Raw genomic sequence first — 17630 nt, 5'->3', positions numbered from 1 at the left:
CAGATTTAATAAAATTGACCTAAGAGTAAGTAGAAGAAACTACATGTACGTGTAAGAGGTATGCAAGAGGGGGCTATTTAACCAATTAACAATAAGAAAAGCCAAGTAAAATTTAAAAAGAAAAAAATCATCTGTTTGAAGGCATGGGAGAACTTCCAAAGTGATAAGAATCTGAGGTGTCAAGATCCCGGAGAGAAGAGAAATGTCGAAAGGTGAGACAAATTCTGAATGTCACTTACCCTTAATGGCATTTGCCAATTCTAAATATGGGCTGGAATATTAATAATCCTCAGCCCCTGCTAAAAGGCAGATAATCTAAGACAGCTCTTGATAATTCATAAATCGAGGTGGACAAAAAATTATAGTTCGATGCTGTGAAGGCAGCCAGGATTTATGAGTACAAGCCTGGAGAGAAGAGAGGTGCGAAAAAGTAAGCACAATACTAAGGTCGTTTTCCTATAAAGGCATTTTCTAAAGTAAGCTGATTAGAGTGAGAGGCTAGGAAGCCAAGCATACAGCTGCTGAAAATCAAATCAGAGTTTTTAAACATCTTTTAGTACTAAGAAGACAAAACTACAGGCCATGACTCACTAAGGAAGAGGGGCAACAGAGAACACCTCATACTCTCATTTGAGACCTTTAGGGGCTATAGCACTCCAGGAAACCAATCTTAAGAAGACTGAAACCCAGCATTTGGTCTTCTCGTCTACTTGATTAAGGTGATTTGCCTCCACTATAGCTTCCAACCAGAGAACAGGGCAAATTCTCTCAGGAAAGCTATAACACAATCCACATCATCCCAGGTTTTATATATTCAGTATCTGGCATTCAACAAAAATCTACCAGGTATACAAAATATAGCAATAACACAACAAATAGGAACAACACAAAAAAACGACAATGGGAAAAGAATCACAGATGATGCAGATATTGTCATTAGCAACACAGAATTAAAATAAGTGCTTAAAATGTTTAGGAAATAGAGGGTAAGATGGGGAGTTTCATCAAAGGAATAGACTTAACAATCATATAGAAATTTGAGAATTGCAAAATAAAGTAACAAAAATTAAGAATTTGATATATGGATTTAATAGCAGTTTGGATATAGCAGAATAAAGAGTTAATGGACTACAACATCAACTGGAAATCTAGGCAGATGTAGACAGATTTTAAAATATGTTTCGTGGCCAGGCACAGTGACTCACGTCTGTAATCCCAGCACTTTGGGAAGCTAAGGTAGGAGGATTGCTTGAGCCCGGGAGTTCAAGACAAGCCCAGGCGACAAAGCAAGACCCATTTCTTAACTAAATAATTAGCTGGGTGTGATGGGATGTGCCTGTAGTCCCAGCTACTCAGAGGGCTGAGGCGGGAAGATCGCTTGAGCTCAGGAGTTGTAGATTGCAGTGAGCCGTGGCTGTGCCACTGCACTCCAGACTAGGCAACAGAGTAAGACCCTGTTTCTAAAACACACAAAAACGGGGTTTTTAAAATTATAATTAAAAGTCAATAATGTTCTTTATCGGTGGAAGAAAGGAAAAGTCCAAATGAGTTTTATTCAAACAAACAAAAAAAATGGGACACAAAAAGAAAGATGATATGAGTGGAAGAAATATTCCTCTAAGCAAGGACCCATTACCTGGGTCCAGACTGGGGATGGAAAGGTTCTCTACATGACTGTGCTTTTCTTTGCAGAAGACGTATTTTTCTGTATGCCGTACTCTTCTATAAGCTGGAAAACCAAAGTAAAATTGATACTTAGATCATACGAAAGCTTATAATTAGGAAAGCTTATGACAATTAAAGGACTCTGCTATGCTTTGAATGGTTGTCCCCTCCAAAACTCATGTTGAAACTTAATCTCCAATGTGACAGTATTGAGAAACAGGGCCTTAAAGAAGTGATTGGGTCCTAACAGCTCTACCCTCATGAATGTATGAATCTATTAATGGATTAATGGGTTCTCATGGGAGTGAGACTGCTGGCTTTATAAGAAGAGAAAGAGAGACTTAAGCTACCACACTCAGCCACCTCACCATGTGATGCCCTGTACCACCTCAGGACTCTGCAGAGTCCCCACCAGCAAGAAGGCCCTCACCAGATGTGGCCGCTCGACCTTGGGTTTCTCAGCCTTCATAACTGTAAGAAATAAATTCCTCTCCTTTATAAATTACCCAGTTTCAGGTATTCTGTTATAAGCTACAGAAAACAGAAAAAGACAGACTCTTACCAATGAACCTAAAGAGTATAAGCACTGAAAAGACCTTAGTGTTAAAACTCCTGAAAATTAGGAAGGGAACACATACTGAGAACTGGTTTTTGTGCATAGTGTAAATATGCAACATGAACTCAGAATCAGAAGAAAAATGAGAGTTAAATTATGTAGTCTATTAATTTAGGTTCCCAGCAAACCATAAGAAAAGATTTCAATGGCCGGGTGTGGTGGCTCACGCCTGTAATCCCAGCGCTTTGGGAGGCTGAGGTGAGTGAGATCACCTGAGGTCGGGAGTTCAAGACCAGCCTGACCAACATGGAGAAACCCCGTCTCTACTAAAAATACAAAATTAGCCGGGCGCGGTGGCTCACGCCTGTAATCCCAGCACTTTGGGAGGCCGAGGCGGACGGATCACGAGGTCAGGAGATCAAGACCATCCTGGATAACACGGTGAAACCCCATCTTTACTAAAAATACAAAAAAATAGCCGGGCGTGGTGGCAGGTGCCTGTAGTCCCAGCTACTCGGGAGGCTGAGGCAGGAGAATGGTGTGAACCCGGGAGGCAGAGTTTGCAGTGAGCCAAGATCGCACCACTGCACTCCAGCCTGGGCGACAGAGTGAAACTCCATCTCAAAAAAAAAGGAAAAAAAAAGAAAGAAAAGATTTCAAGTGTAAGCAATTTATTTTTAGAGAATTAAGCATTAGGAGAGTACATAAGTGAAACTGGCCAAGGATAAAAGTTGTATTATGAAGCCAGCTGCCATTGTGCATTACTAGTGCCTAATACCTTAGAGCTCTGGAAAATTATATTGAATATACGCCTACAAATTATCCAACTAGAGGGATAAGAAAGCTGGCATTTTCATAAACCAACTCCTATCATTTATTGTTTGAGGATTGAATTGAATATGTCAAGTGGAGACAGGGCTAATTCCCTAGAACCTCCAGCCTGGAGTTTGCATGGGCAGACTGGTCCTTTATTTAGTAGAAGGAAACCCTTGGGAAGAGGATACAAATACTGCCAGTTGGAAGTCACTGACTCCTTGGAGCATGCTGAAATAATGAGGTCCGAAGAATATGGGTGAGGTACTGTTCCATATTAAATACTGGTGAGATAATTTGGCAGGCTGATGGCAGTAATGGCCCAACTCTCAACTTCTTCCTGTATCTATGCCCTTTGCCATGTGACTTTGCATTTCCTCTCACTATAGAGGAGTGTACTTCTTTGCACTTTGATTCTGAGTTTTGCCATCTTACATGCTTTGGCCAACAGGACAAGAGCAGATGCATGCAGAGGCTTGAAAAAATCTTTTGCACTAACAGTCTCTTAATCCTCTGACTTTGCTGTGAGACATACCTGGGCTAGCCTACTAACCTACTAAAGGTAAAAAAGAACCAGGTTATCTCAATCATCCCAGATGAGTTATACTAGATCAGCTAATATGCAACCAATCTCCATGCATGTGAGACCAGAAGAATGAAGTTGCTGGCCCACAGACTCAAGCACTAGATAAATTTTTATTGTTTCAAGAGGCATTTTGTGTTGTTTATTATGCAGCATTATTATGGCAATAGGTAATTAGTATCTATAAGGAATGTGCTACCATAGCATAAAACAGACATATGTGGAATTAGCTTTGGATGAGGTAGGTAGCAAACAGAAGCTGGAAAAGTGTCAATGATATTACTAACAAAGCCTGGAAAAATGATGAGGCAACTGTTAGAACAAAGTGAAAAAATGATCACCCATGCTACGTCGGCATGAAACATCTGTTAGAACGGGTCACTTAAGATAAGTTGAAGATACAAAATGTACCTTATGAATTTTTGGACTTAATCTCCAGGCAGAATGTTGAAAATATCAGCTGACTCTTAATAGTTGTATATAAAGTACTACAAGAAAGAAACAAATGTCGACAAAAACACACACACAGTTTACAAGGAGAATATGGGGAATTAAGAGATGCTAGAATTTATTAGAATAGAAACTAAAGTTGTTTTTCATCCTTGCTGTCTCATGCCAGAAAAATATTTTCACATTAAGACTTGGCCTCAAGGTAAAGATAAAAATCAAGGGTGTGGCCATGAGACTTTGAAAGAATTAAGCCAGTGCCTAGAGATGCTCTCAGCTGGAAAGAACTTTCAGGAAAATTTAGGGTATCGTTCCTCAATAGCCCAATACCCAAAAGAGTAGTGGTTAAGTGTAAAAGCAGAACTGTAATCAGGCTAGGGAGGCTATTATACTATGGATCAGGATCAGGCACTGTCCTCTCCCTGTTTCTCTTCTTCTCTCTTTCTCTTTCTTTCCCTTCCTCTACCTTTTCCTCCCTCTTCCTTTCCCCCTCGGTTTTCCTCCCTCTCAGGTTTATAAACATCCCCAAGGCATGGGCTAGAATCAGACTCAAGTTGGAATCAGAAATTTCATACCTCCTATCCACTTCCACTGCAACCTCTTAAAACCAAATCAAAGATGTATTGGTAGATTAGCTTTGTCATATTGTTAGTTGGAGGCTTCATTTCTGATTCCTTATGTCCTTTCATGTTAATATAACTCAGTATCTAACAGTTAACAAAGCAACAACAGTAAGGGGGTGCTGCCCAGACAATATGATTCAAGGGAAGGAGATTGAAATAGTCAAGACTTTCCAACTTCAGGGGTGGGAGTTGTTCAAAGAGAACCCTGAAACAATGCCCTTTTCAGAAAAATACTTGAGAGGCTGAAGAATGGAGGCTGAAAGTTTCATTTGTTTATCACTTTTGACCAGAGAAGTTGTCCACATGTGTGTAAACAGCAAACAGCTTCAGGTCTTACAGTTGGCCCTCCACACCATACTATTTTAAAATAATGAGTACTTTCATTTTCCAAGAGTAACACCTGGCTTACAATTACTAGCAACACTGCAGGTCAGAAAAACAGACTGCTTTTCTGAATGCAACTTGAAAAACTCCTTTTTGATTTCTGTAGCCAGAGGCAATAGAGCTAATAAGTTTCAAACACTACAGGCTCCAGAGAGCTGTAGTTTTTTTCTTTCTTAGTTGGAAGAGCACATATGAAATAAAAATAAGTATAAAATTCTGCCACGAACAAAGTTACATTTCTAGCTCAGAATTTTCTTAAAATCTTGATAATAATAATGATAATGATAATAATGAAAATCTAAATGTCACATTGATTGGCAAAAGAGAAAAGGCCATGCCTTCTGACTCTAAGTCCAGTGCTCTTTCCACTGCCAGCTCATTTGACTGGATAGATTAGATACTAGAAAGATAATTTCTACTCTAAAAGTTTTCAAATAATTTTTTTCAATATATATACTTTTTTTACTTTAGAAATGGAGTCTGATTCTGTCACTCAGCCTGGAGTGCAGTGGTATGATCATAATTCACTGTAACCTTGAACTCCTGGGTTCAAGTGATCCTCCCCCTCAGGCTCCCAGGTAGCTAGGAGTACAGACATGTACCACCACACTCAGCTAATTTTTTAATTTTTTGTAGAGATGGGGTCTTGCTATGTTGCCCAGCTCTGGCCGCAAGCAAGCCTCCCCATCTTGGCTCCCAAAGCACTGGGATTACAGGCAGAGCCTATAATGTCTATGTAATCTCTTCTGGCCTCAATATTGAGATCCTGTAAATTGTTATTTGGGGGTGAAAAAAAGCATGTTACAAATAGTATGTAATATGATCACATATTCAGAACACTTTTTCAAAAGTCTAACATAATTGACAATTGAACTAATTATATTCACATTAAGCTGAAGACAATTCATCAATTAATTTATCAAAAGCAAGACCTAAATGGAAGGGACAGCTAGTATTCCATGATTCTCTGAAGAATACAGATGAAGGAAAACTACTGCTTTTTCACCAAATATCAGTCAGACTAGTCATTAAAAGAGGCTTCTGAGGAGGAGTCATCAAATAATATCCCAAAATTGAATGAGTGAGAATACAGTCTGACAAATTATTATTGAAAATATTATAAACTACGTCTCTAAGGTAGCCTTATAAAGAACTGAGAAATTCTACAATGCTTGGAATAAACACACTTGGAAAAAACTCCCAATGTACAGGTAAACCCATATCTAAATCATGCTAGTAAGAAGTGTTGTTTATTAATTTGGGGCAGAAATAATATTCAAAAACTTTAACCACATGGTACCAATCAATCAGAATGAATACTTGGTAACGCAATGTAACAGTGCAAGCCAGTTAAATATCAACCATAGTTTTAGGTAGCAGTAGTAAACTGAGTTAAGCAATAACCATATTCTACCTGACCCCCACTAACCCTTAAAATAAGTGCTTAAAAGTGTAAAAGCATATAATCTACAACTGATCATATTGAGAGCTGTTCCAATGTTGAAGCTATAAACCCATAGAGCATTTCTGGTCTGAGGACTAGTTTTGTTTGGCCTGCACGGCATTTGTTTAATGTCAATTAATTGACAATATTTTGTAAACAGTAGACTTCATATAAAATATTTTTACTTCTCTTGAAATATCAGAAGGTCCACGAATAATGGCCCACAACTCCTTATGACAACAAAATAGTTAGCAGCGTTTTTTCTCGTTTTTGTTTTTGTTTTTTCAGAAAGGGCATGTTCCCTGTGTTGTGCAGTTGCCCCCCTCCCAGGCTTTGTTCTACACATGGATGTAACCTGCCACACACTGGTAGACACTAAGTTTGGAACCCATGTAATGTTCAACTAGTCAAACAAGGGAAAATAGCATCAAGCTTATCATTAATTTAAGTCACCTTTTGCGAAAGCTCCTCTACCCCATATGTTTTTTAACCGACTAATTAAACCCTCAGCAAAAGTAGGAAACAGCATCACAGGTAAATAAGTGACTTGGAAAGGAATATAAATACTATGTACAGGCTGTCTACAAAAACCAGGGTAGAGAATATTTTATTATACTAGTAGAATAGTGTTTGCTGTGTCATTTCCTTACAATTTATCACAATGCTCCTAACACACAGTCATTCCTCTAAACAAAGTGCCCCTGAATTATAGTAGAAATTGGCTTTCAGGGCCGGGCGCGGTGGCTCACGCTTGTAATCCCAGCACTTTGGGAGGCCGAGGCGGGCGGATCACGAGGTCAGGAGATCGAGACCACGGTGAAACCCCGTCTCTACTAAAAATACAAAAAATTAGCCGGGCGTGGTGGCGGGCGCCTGTAGTCCCAGCTACTCGGAGAGGCTGAGGCAGGAGAATGGCGTGAACCCGGGAGGCGGAGCCTGCAGTGAGCCGAGATTGCGCCACTGCACTCCAGCCTGGGCGACAGAGCGAGACTCCGTCTCCAAAAAAAAAAAAAAAAAAAAAAAAAGAAATTGGCTTTCAGATTAAAGATTTCTTATCTCCTAACAATTCAATTAAAAATTCAGACTTTTAAATTTTGCTAACTAAGACTTTAGCTCGGCTGTAGCTGACCGAAGAATTAGAAACTCAGTTATTAGTTTGCTGTAAATATTTTTTTGCCTCAGAAACACACTTTTGGGGGACACTAAAAAGATGGCTGATTAGAGACACCTGGTGCTCATCCTCCCCACAAGAAAGAAGCAAGGCAACAAATAAACAGATAAGATTTGGATGGTGTGTCAAAGGAAGAACACTGGAGTGCAGAGAGGGAGTGGAGATGCACCTGTGGTGATTGAAAGTCCCGGAGGACAGCATGGAGACACTCAGCCTCTGCGGTCCCATCTTCCCCACCTGGATCATATCCAGCCAGAATCAGGAGGGACTTCCTGTTGCAGGGGAAAGGTAAGGAGAAGAGCCCCACCAGCCCCCACTGCGACCACAAACACTTACAGTCCTTATAAGAGAATTTCACAGTCCTTGCAAGCCCGGAGCCCGGTTTGGAGAGATACCCAGAATTCTCACAGCTGCATTGCGCTGGATTAGGAGTACAAAGTGTGCACTCCTTATTCCCCACCCATGCCCTGTGAGCCAAGCTGCTGCAGCGTGGCACTATCTCAAGACTAGAGATGACTCTGTAGTATGCCTTGCTCTGGGGTCAGCAGCCACTGCACTGGGAATCCATCTTCATTCCACTAAGCTCACATTGGTGACTGAATGCCACAACCCCAGCAGTGCAAATTCTAGGCCCAGGGATAGCCATGACTTTGGTCTTGCACAGCAAGGAAGGCAACTCCTACTGTCCTCACTTAGAACCAGAGGAACAGTCCTGCCCAGGGTGAACTCACCCTTGAGCCAGCCAAACTGGTGCATGCCCTTCCCCAAGCGGGAGAAGCCCTCATATCTCCAAGCAGCCAACATGCTTCTGGGTTGAAGGAGCAGCTATGTGCCCACACCCAGGTCCTGAGAAACAGCCACACAGTGCCCCACCCACTACAGACAAGCCCCCGTCCCACCCAACAGCTTTGTATCCACAATCAGAGCCTGAGAAACAGACCTGTGTGCTGCCCCTGACAGACATGCTCCTTGGCTGTCTGAACAGCTCTGCGCCCACATGCCAGGACTGAGAAATAGTCTGCAGGCCACCCCTGGTGGGAAAGCCCCCAAGTCAGCCAATCATCCCTGTGCCCATATCCCAGGCTGAGAAGCAGCCCTCCAAGCAGTGTCTGGTGGGCACGTCCCCAAAGTAAGCAAAAGACCTCTACAGTGAAAACAACAAAACGCTTATGAAAGAAATTGAGGAGGATACAAACAAGTGAGAAAATATCTCATGCACATGGATTAGAAGAATCAATATTGGTAAAATGGCCATACGTGTTCAATGCAATCCCCACCAAAATACCAAGGACATTCTTCACAAAAATAGGGAAAAAAAATCCTAAAATTTGTATGGAACCACAGACGGCCTTGAATAGCCAAAGTAATCCTAAACAAAGAGAACAAAGCTGAAGACATCACACTACCAGACTTCAAAATATACTACAATGCTGTGGTAACCCAAACAGCATGATACTGGCATAAAAACAGACACAGAGGCCAGGGGAACAGAATAGAGAACCTATAAATTAATTCACATATCTATAGCCAACTGACTTTTGACAAGGCACCAAGAACATCTACTGAGGAAAGGACAATCTTTTCAATAAATGGGGCTGTAAAAACTGAATATCTATATGCAGAAGAATGGAACTAGACTCTCACCTCTCACCCTTTATAAAAATCTAATTATAATGGTTTAAAGACCTAAAACTCAGATATGGAACTAGAAGAAAACATAAGGGAAACACTTCCAGACATTGGTCTTAGAAAACATTTTATGAATAAGACTTCAAAAGGAGTCAACAAAAGCAACAATAAATAAATAACATCATATTAAACTAAAACGCTTCTGCACAGCAAAGAAAACAACAGTGAAAAGACAACCTACAGAATGGTAGAAAATATTTGCAAACCAGTCATCTGACAGGGGATTTATATGCACGATATACAAGGAATTCAAGCATCTCATCAACATAAAAACAATCTGATTTTAAAATGGGTAAATGATCTGAACAGACCTTCCTCAAAAGAAGGCATACAAATGGACAACAAATATATGAAAAAATGCTCAACATTACTAATCATCAAAGAAATGCAAATCAAAACCACAATGAAGTATCATCTTGCCCCTGTTAGAATGGCTGTCATCAAAAAGACAAAAAATAGCAAATGCTGGTGAGGATGCAGAGAAAAGGGAACTGTTATACACTTGGTGGGAATGTAAACTAGTACAGCCACTATGGAGAACATTAAGGATATTCCTTTAAAAACTACAACTAGGACTACATATGATCCAGTAATCCCATTACCAGGTATTTACCCAAAGGAAAAGAGACCAGTACGTTGAAAAGACATCTATAACCTCAAGTTTATTGGAGCACTATTTACAATAGCCAAGATATGGAATCAGTCTAAGTGTCCATAAAGAGAAGAATGGATAAAGAAATGTAGTATAGATACACAATGGAATACTATTCAGCCATAAAAAAAAATGAAATCCTAGGCTGGGTGCGGTGGCTCACACCTGTAATCCCAGCACTTTGGGATGCCAAGGTGGGTGGATCACCTGAGGTCAGGAGTTCAAGACCAGCCTGGCCAACATGGTGAAACCCTGTCTCCACTAAAAATACAAAAATTAGCCGTTTTTGTGCTGTGCACCTATAATCCCAGCTATTCGGGAGGCTGAGGCAGGAGAATTGCTTGAACCCGGGAGGTGGGGGTTACAGTGAGCCAAGATTGTGCCACTGCACTCCAGCCTGGGTCACAAAGTGAGACTCTGTCTCAAAAAAGAAAACATACACACACAAAAACAATGAAATCCTGTCATTCACGCCAATGTGGATGAAATCAGAGGACATCCTGTTACATGAAATAAACCAGGAGCAGAAAGTTAAATACCAAATGCTCCCACTCAAATGTAGAAGCTAACAAAAAGTTGATCTCATAGAAGTAAAACATAAAACAGAAAATACTTGAGGCTATGAAGGGTTGGGGGAAAAATGACATTGGGAGAGATTGGTTAAAGAATACAATGTTACAACTCAATAGGAGAAATAAGTTCTAGTATTCTATACCACAGTATGATGACCAGAGTTAACAATAACATAATACATAGTTTCAAATAGCCAGAAGGATATTGAATGTTCTCAAAACAAAGAAATGATAAACGTTTGACATGATGGATAGGCTAACTACCGTGACCTGATCACTATGCATTATATGTATGGCAACATCACTATGTACTCCATAAATATCTACAATTATTATGTGTCAATTTAAAAAAATTAAAAATAATAATAATAATAAAGGAATTCATACCAGAAAAAAACAAACCGGAACAAAAGAAAAGCATTTGTAGGATCTTCATTCTATAATTCATTGTCACTAGACAATGAGCATATAAAGCATTGCCAACTACAAGTGCTTATTAAGTTGATTAATATTGATCAAAGAAGTACAGAAGAGGGATGCAAAGCCCAGCCAATACCTAGTCATGTCAAATAAAATTCATTTTCTTTTTCCAATAGAATCACTAGATTAGTAGATCAGGGGAACATGGCCACATAGTGTATCCATGAATAATAGATCTTGGCATAAGCTTTCTTATCATATTCTTATAGAGCAGATGGAGGAATACAGGCTAAATGAAGTCACAGTTTGAAAGATTTTATCTTTATCTTAAAACTGGCTCTTCAGGATTTTCTTTCTTAGTTCATGGCACCGTCTTCCATAGCCCAATATCTAAGCTAGAAACTTTGGTGTCATTCTGATTCCTCTTTCTTCTTCACCAGCCACATTCAATCCTCTACTATTTCTAAAATCCAGTCTCTTTTCTCCATGCCCATTGCTCCTGCTCTGATCCAAGTCCTCCTACTGAAACAGCTTTTGACTTGTTTTTGGCCTCCAAAATATCCTCTTTTACTCCATCCCCATAAGTCCACAAAGATTATTTAAAATAAAAGTCTCTCAATGGCACTACTCTGCAAAAAACCCATCAATGGTTCCTCATCCAAAGTCCTTCCTGATCTTAGGTTGTAATCATAGAATTCAAGATCTAGCATGTAGGCACTGCAGGTGCCACTTTGTTCCACACTGACATCTGGGCAAACGACAAATAAACCAGAATCACAAAGAACCATATAACCCTTTCATATAAATCTGGAGACATTCTGTGTGAAAGTAAAAAGTCTCAGATGCATAGAGCGATCTGGAATTAATGGTAGGACTGTAGTTAGGTTTGCTCTGCAAGGACCCAAGAAATGGAGCTAGAATATATATATGATAGAGAATCAACTTTTGACTATTATAATTAAAAAAATTTAATACTCAGAATTAAATAAGACTATGTAGAGATGAATTCCCCATCACTAAAGATATTCAAAATAGACTGGATGGCTGGGCATGGTGGCTTATGCCTGTAATCCCAAAATTTTGGGAGGCTGAAGTGAGTGGATCACTTGAGGTCAGGAATTCAAGATTAGCCTGGCCAACATGGTGAAACCCTGTCTCTACTAAAAATTAAAAAAAAAATAGCTGGGTGTGGTGGCACGCACCTGTATACCAGCTACTCAGGAGGCTGAGGTAGAAGAATCACTTGAACCTGGGAGGTGGAGGTTGCAGTGAGCTGAGATCGCACCACTGCACTCCAGCCTGGGAGACAGAGCGAGACTCTATCTCAAAACAAACAAACAAACAAACAAACAAACAAATGCCATAAACTGGACAATTTGTCTGATCAGAGTACTATAGAAACTGTTCAAGACTCTAATAATTCAATTATATGAAATCTAAAGTCCTTCCAATCCTCATACACTATATGATTAATTTTCTAAAATTAAAAATACTCAATACTACTAATTTTCTTTTTATAAGATTTAATACATCAAAATACTGGTAGCTGGTGGCTTATCTATAATAACATAATTTCTGTTTCACACCTTTTATCCAACCACATCCACCTCCCAATTACCCAACCCATCAGTTCTGACTATCTTTTTTTTTTTTTTTTTGAGACGGAGTCTGGCTCTGTGGCCCAGGCTGGAGTGCAGTGGTACAATCTTGCCTCCCGCGTTCATGCCATTCTCCTGCCTCAGCCTCCCGAGTAGCTGGGACTACAGGTCCCTGCCACCACGCCCGGCTAATTTTTTGTATTTTTAGTAGAGACGGGGTTTCGTCATGTTAGCCAGGATGGTCTCGATCTCCAGACCTCGTGATCTGCCCCCCTTGGCCTCCCAAAGTGCTGGGATTACAGGCGTAAGCCACCGTGCCCGGCCAGTTCTGACTATCTTAACTAGAGCAAGCAAGAACACCCTGGTTACAAAAAAAAAAAAACCTCAATGATACAACCACTGCCCATATCAATTTCTCATATGAGTCAGTGGGCAGCCCCGACACTCAGAAAATGCCAATATCAAGGCATTTATCACTCAAAGTCCTTCAAAGATACCCTTTCACCCTAACTATGCAATAACATTTTTTAGTAGGTTCTAATTTTAAACTCAAGTCTAAAGTCTCTGGTGAAATAAAGAATGCCTATGCAGATTCGCTTACCTCTACCACCCAGACTTTATGACACCCAGAGCCAGGAGAAAGGAGGAAAACGACATGTGGAAAAAATAAATTCAAAAAGAAGACCGCAAAGTAACTTATCTGGTATTAATTCCATTATTTTGAATGATCAGTTTTGTTATTTTTATAGTATGAAACAAGTTTCCAGGACTAGAACTCTCTTCCAGGAATGAATTAGGTAATAAGTCGCTCATATTTCTCCCCAGAGGGAAAAGTGGGAAAGGGAAAATAAACACAACATAAACATGGCAATGGTGGATGGCCATATCATTTTTCTGCTGCTACTCAAGCCTCTTCCTCTTTCCAAGTGCAGAGGGACTGAGTGTATATAAAGATTTATCAAACTTTTCAACATTCTGGCCACCACATAGAAAAGATGTTACCAAGCACCATCTTGAAATTCCTAAGTGTGAGGTTGGGCATCTGATTCTTCTCTTGAGGATCCTCCAAGCATCTAAAGGAAGAAGGTCTGTGGCCAAGTCTCTGTCAAGTTGAGGTTTCTGAAGCCCATGGGAGGATTACAAGATGATAACCAGCCTGCATGCCGAAGATAAACCACTCTGGTGCTCTCTCTGGTACACATGCTATACCGTGCCAGCTTCTGTACTGACATGGCAACTCCATCAGAAGAAAACTGCAGAAGCAGAAGTGCAGGAGGATGGAGGGATCTGGGAAGCATGCAGCAAAAGAGCCACTGTAATAGAATGGTGAGCCTTCTAGGGGCTTCACTTCAGAAATTCCTTCTAGGGACTTCACTTCAGAAATTCAGATCTCTAAAGAAGAAAGCCTCTTCCCAGTATTTCTGGGGGTGAAATATCAATAAATCACCTTCGATGTCTTTTCTAAAACACCTAGCAATGTGTGAACTCCAGTGGAATGTTGACATTAGGTAATATCAGAAACGAAAGTTCACTAATGGTCACATAGCATGAGGAAATGCAGCCGTTAATCTGTTCTCCACTCTGTTAGTTCTCTTAATCAGTCTCCCTGGAATCTTCAAAGCATAATAACTCTCATTTGCACCTCTTCTGAAAATGGCTAAGTATGTTTTGAAATTGTATGGTTCATTTCATGGTCATTCTAATAGCAATTACAATATTCTGTAGTTAACACAGCATAATGATCACTGAAACTCTATAATAATTATGCCAGCCAGTTATAAGTGAATCACTCTGGTAGAAGTCCTGAAATATAATACTACCAAATAACCTTTCTTGGCCACCCACACAAGACAGCTTTCCCTCTCAGAGCAGAAGGTAAGTTAAGTATCTCTCGCAGGGCCTCTGGAAGAGACTGCACATAGCAATCTGAAAGAATATCTTTTGATTTTATCATTTGTTTTCAATATTGATAACCCGAAGAAGTTGTAAAATATCAGTCTCTAAACCACATTTTTCCCTGTGTTGGTTTATATCTAGTGTCCTGCAGGGATTTCTTTTTGCTAATGAATCATTTTACACAACTATTCTCCTTGCAACTCAGAGCTGGCTGCTGCGGTGCTTTCAAGTTATCTATTGTTTCATTGTAGGTGGGCTCTTATGATTATTTACAACTGAATGGTATTTAAAATATAATATGTTTTGAATAGAGTTTATACCCACACAAGATTTGAAAATTTTCATTTCTGCCTTGTTCCTCTTGACCGCATTAGGTATCCTGAATAGATGCAGGAGAAGGAAGAGGGAGAAAGCAGAAGTAGAAGCCACAGTTCTTGGGAGCCAAACAAGCCACGGTAGAAAGAGCATCTGGCTTTAAGTCTCTGCCAGAACAAGCTGCCTGACATAATCACTCTTGCTCTCATTTTCTGCCTTATGACTGTATTCCATAGTTTCTGATCTCTCTAGGAAAAACTGCACACAAAAATTCCACCAAGCTTTGCATACTTTTGATGCCCAGGGACTTCTATAAGCTGTAGTTCTGTGCTTAAGGGCACCACTAAAAGTTTTCTTTCAGAAACTCCCTCAGTCCCGCCAAGGACAGGGACTGCATTTGTTTCATTTTTTACTGTCTTCCACTTCTTATTTAACTGTAGACATGAATATTTCCAAAATTAAAATTTCTATTCAATATTCAACATATTTTTTAACTTTAATTTCTACTATTTGTTATTCTATTCAAGTGGAATGGGAATCCAGTGGCCAAAAAAAATAATAATAAAATAGCATTTAAAATTTTTAAATTAAAAGTCAGAAAAAGAAAGTATTAACAATTAACATTGTATTAGTTCGTTCTCACACTGCCATGAAGAAATACCCGAGTCTAGGTAATTTATAAAGAAAAGAGATTTAATTAACTCATAGTTCTGCATGGCTGGGGAGGCCTCAGGAAACTTACAATCCTGGCAGAAGGTATCTCTTCACAGGGTGGCAAGAGAGAGAATGAGAGTTAGCAGGTGAAATGCCAGACACATAAAACCATCAGATATCATGAGAACTCACCATCATGAGAACAGCATGGGGGAGACCGCCCCCATGATTCAATTACCTCCCACCTAGTACCTCCTGTGACATGTAGGGATTATGGGAACTACAATTCAAGATGAAATTTGGGTGAGGACAAAGCCAAACCACATCATTACATTCCTGGCCCTTCTCAAATTTCATGTCCTCACATTTCAAAACACAATCATGCCCTTCCAACTGTCCCCCAAAGTCTTAACTCATTCTAGCATTAACCCAAAAGTCCAAGTCCAGAGGCTCATCTGAGACAAGACAAGTTTCTTCCACCTATGAGCCTGTAAAATCAAAAGTAAGTTAGTTACTTCCTAGATACAATTATAAGCATTGGGTGAATACACCTGTTCCAAATGGGAAAAATTTGGTTAAAACGAAGGGGCTACAGGCCCATGCAAGTCTGAAATCCAGCAGGGCAGTCATTAAATATTGAAGTTCCAAAATGATCTATTTTGACTCCATGTCCCACATCCAGGTCATGCTGTTGCAAGAGGTGGGCTCCCATGGCCTTGGGAAGCTCCACACATGTGGCTTTGCAGGGAACATCCCCCAACCTGGCTTCTTTCACAGGCTGGCATTGAATGTCTGCGATTTTTCCAGGTGCACAGTGCAAGCTATCGGTGTGGATCTACCATTCTGGGGTCTGGAGGACGGTGGCACACTTCTTACAGCTCCACTAGGCAGTGCCCCAGTGGGAACTCTGTGTGGGGGCACCCACCACATATTTCCCTTCTACACTGCCCTACCAGAGGTTCTCAATGAGGCCTCTGCCCCTGCAGCAAACTTCTACCTGGACAATCAGGCATTTCCGCACATCCTCTGAAATCTAGGCAGAGGTTCCCAAACCCCAATTCTTGACTTCTGTGTACCCACAGGCTCAACACCACGTGGAAGTTGCCAAGACTTATGGCTTGCACCCTCTGAAGCAATAAACTGAATTGTACTTTGGCCCCTTTTAGCCACAGCTGGAGCTGGAGTGGCTGGGATGCAGGCTACCGTGACCTGAGGCTGCACAGAGCAGGGGAGCCCTGGGCCCAGACCATGAAACCATTTTTCTCTTCTAGGTCTCTGGGCCTGTGATAGGAGGGGCTGCTGTGAAAGTCTCTGATATGCCCTGGAGACATTTTTCCCATTGTCTTGGTGATTAACATTTGGCATCTCATTACTTATGCAAATTTCTGTAGCCAGCTTGAATTTCTCTCCAGAAAATGAGTTTTTCTTTTCTATCGCATTGTCAGGCTGCAAATTTTTCAAACTTTTATACTCTGCTTCCTCTTGAATGCTTTGCCACTTAGAAATTTTTTCTGCCAGATATTCTAAATCATCTCTCTCAAGTTCAAAGATACACAGATCTCAAGCAGAGGCACAGTGCTGCAAGTCTCTTAGCTAAAGCATAACAAGAGTCACCTTCGCTCCAGTTCCCAACGAGTTCCTCATCTCCATCTGAGACCACCTCAGCCTGGACTTCATTGTTCAAATCACTATCAGCATTTTAGTCAAAGCCATTCAACAAGCCTCTAGGAAGTTCCAAACTTTCCCACATCTTCCTGTCTTCTGGGCCCTCCAATCTCTAGAAATTTCCAAACTTTCTGACATTTTCCTGTCTTCTCCTGAGTCCTCCAAACTGTTCCAAGCTCTGCCTGTTACCCAGTTCCAAATTTGCGTCCACATTTTGGGGTATCCTTATAGTAGCACCCCAGTCCTAGTACCAATTTACTGTATTAGTCTGTTCTCACGCTGCTATGAAGAAATATCCAAGACTGAGTAATTTATTTAAAAAGAGGTTTAATTGATTCACAATTGCCTGTGGCTGGGGAGGGCTCAGGAAACTTACAGTCATGGCACAAGGCACCTCTTCACAGGGCAGCAAGAGAGAGAATGAGAGCCAGCAGGGGTAACGCTGGATGCTTATAAAACCATCAACTCTCATGATAACTCACT

The sequence above is a fragment of the Hylobates moloch genome, unplaced genomic scaffold (genome assembly GCF_009828535.3).
Source record: "Hylobates moloch isolate HMO894 unplaced genomic scaffold, HMol_V3 SCAFFOLD_3, whole genome shotgun sequence".
NCBI classification, from domain to species: Eukaryota; Metazoa; Chordata; class Mammalia; order Primates; family Hylobatidae; genus Hylobates; species Hylobates moloch.
The sequence above is the reverse complement of the archived record's forward strand: the minus strand, read 5'-3'. Positions refer to the sequence as shown.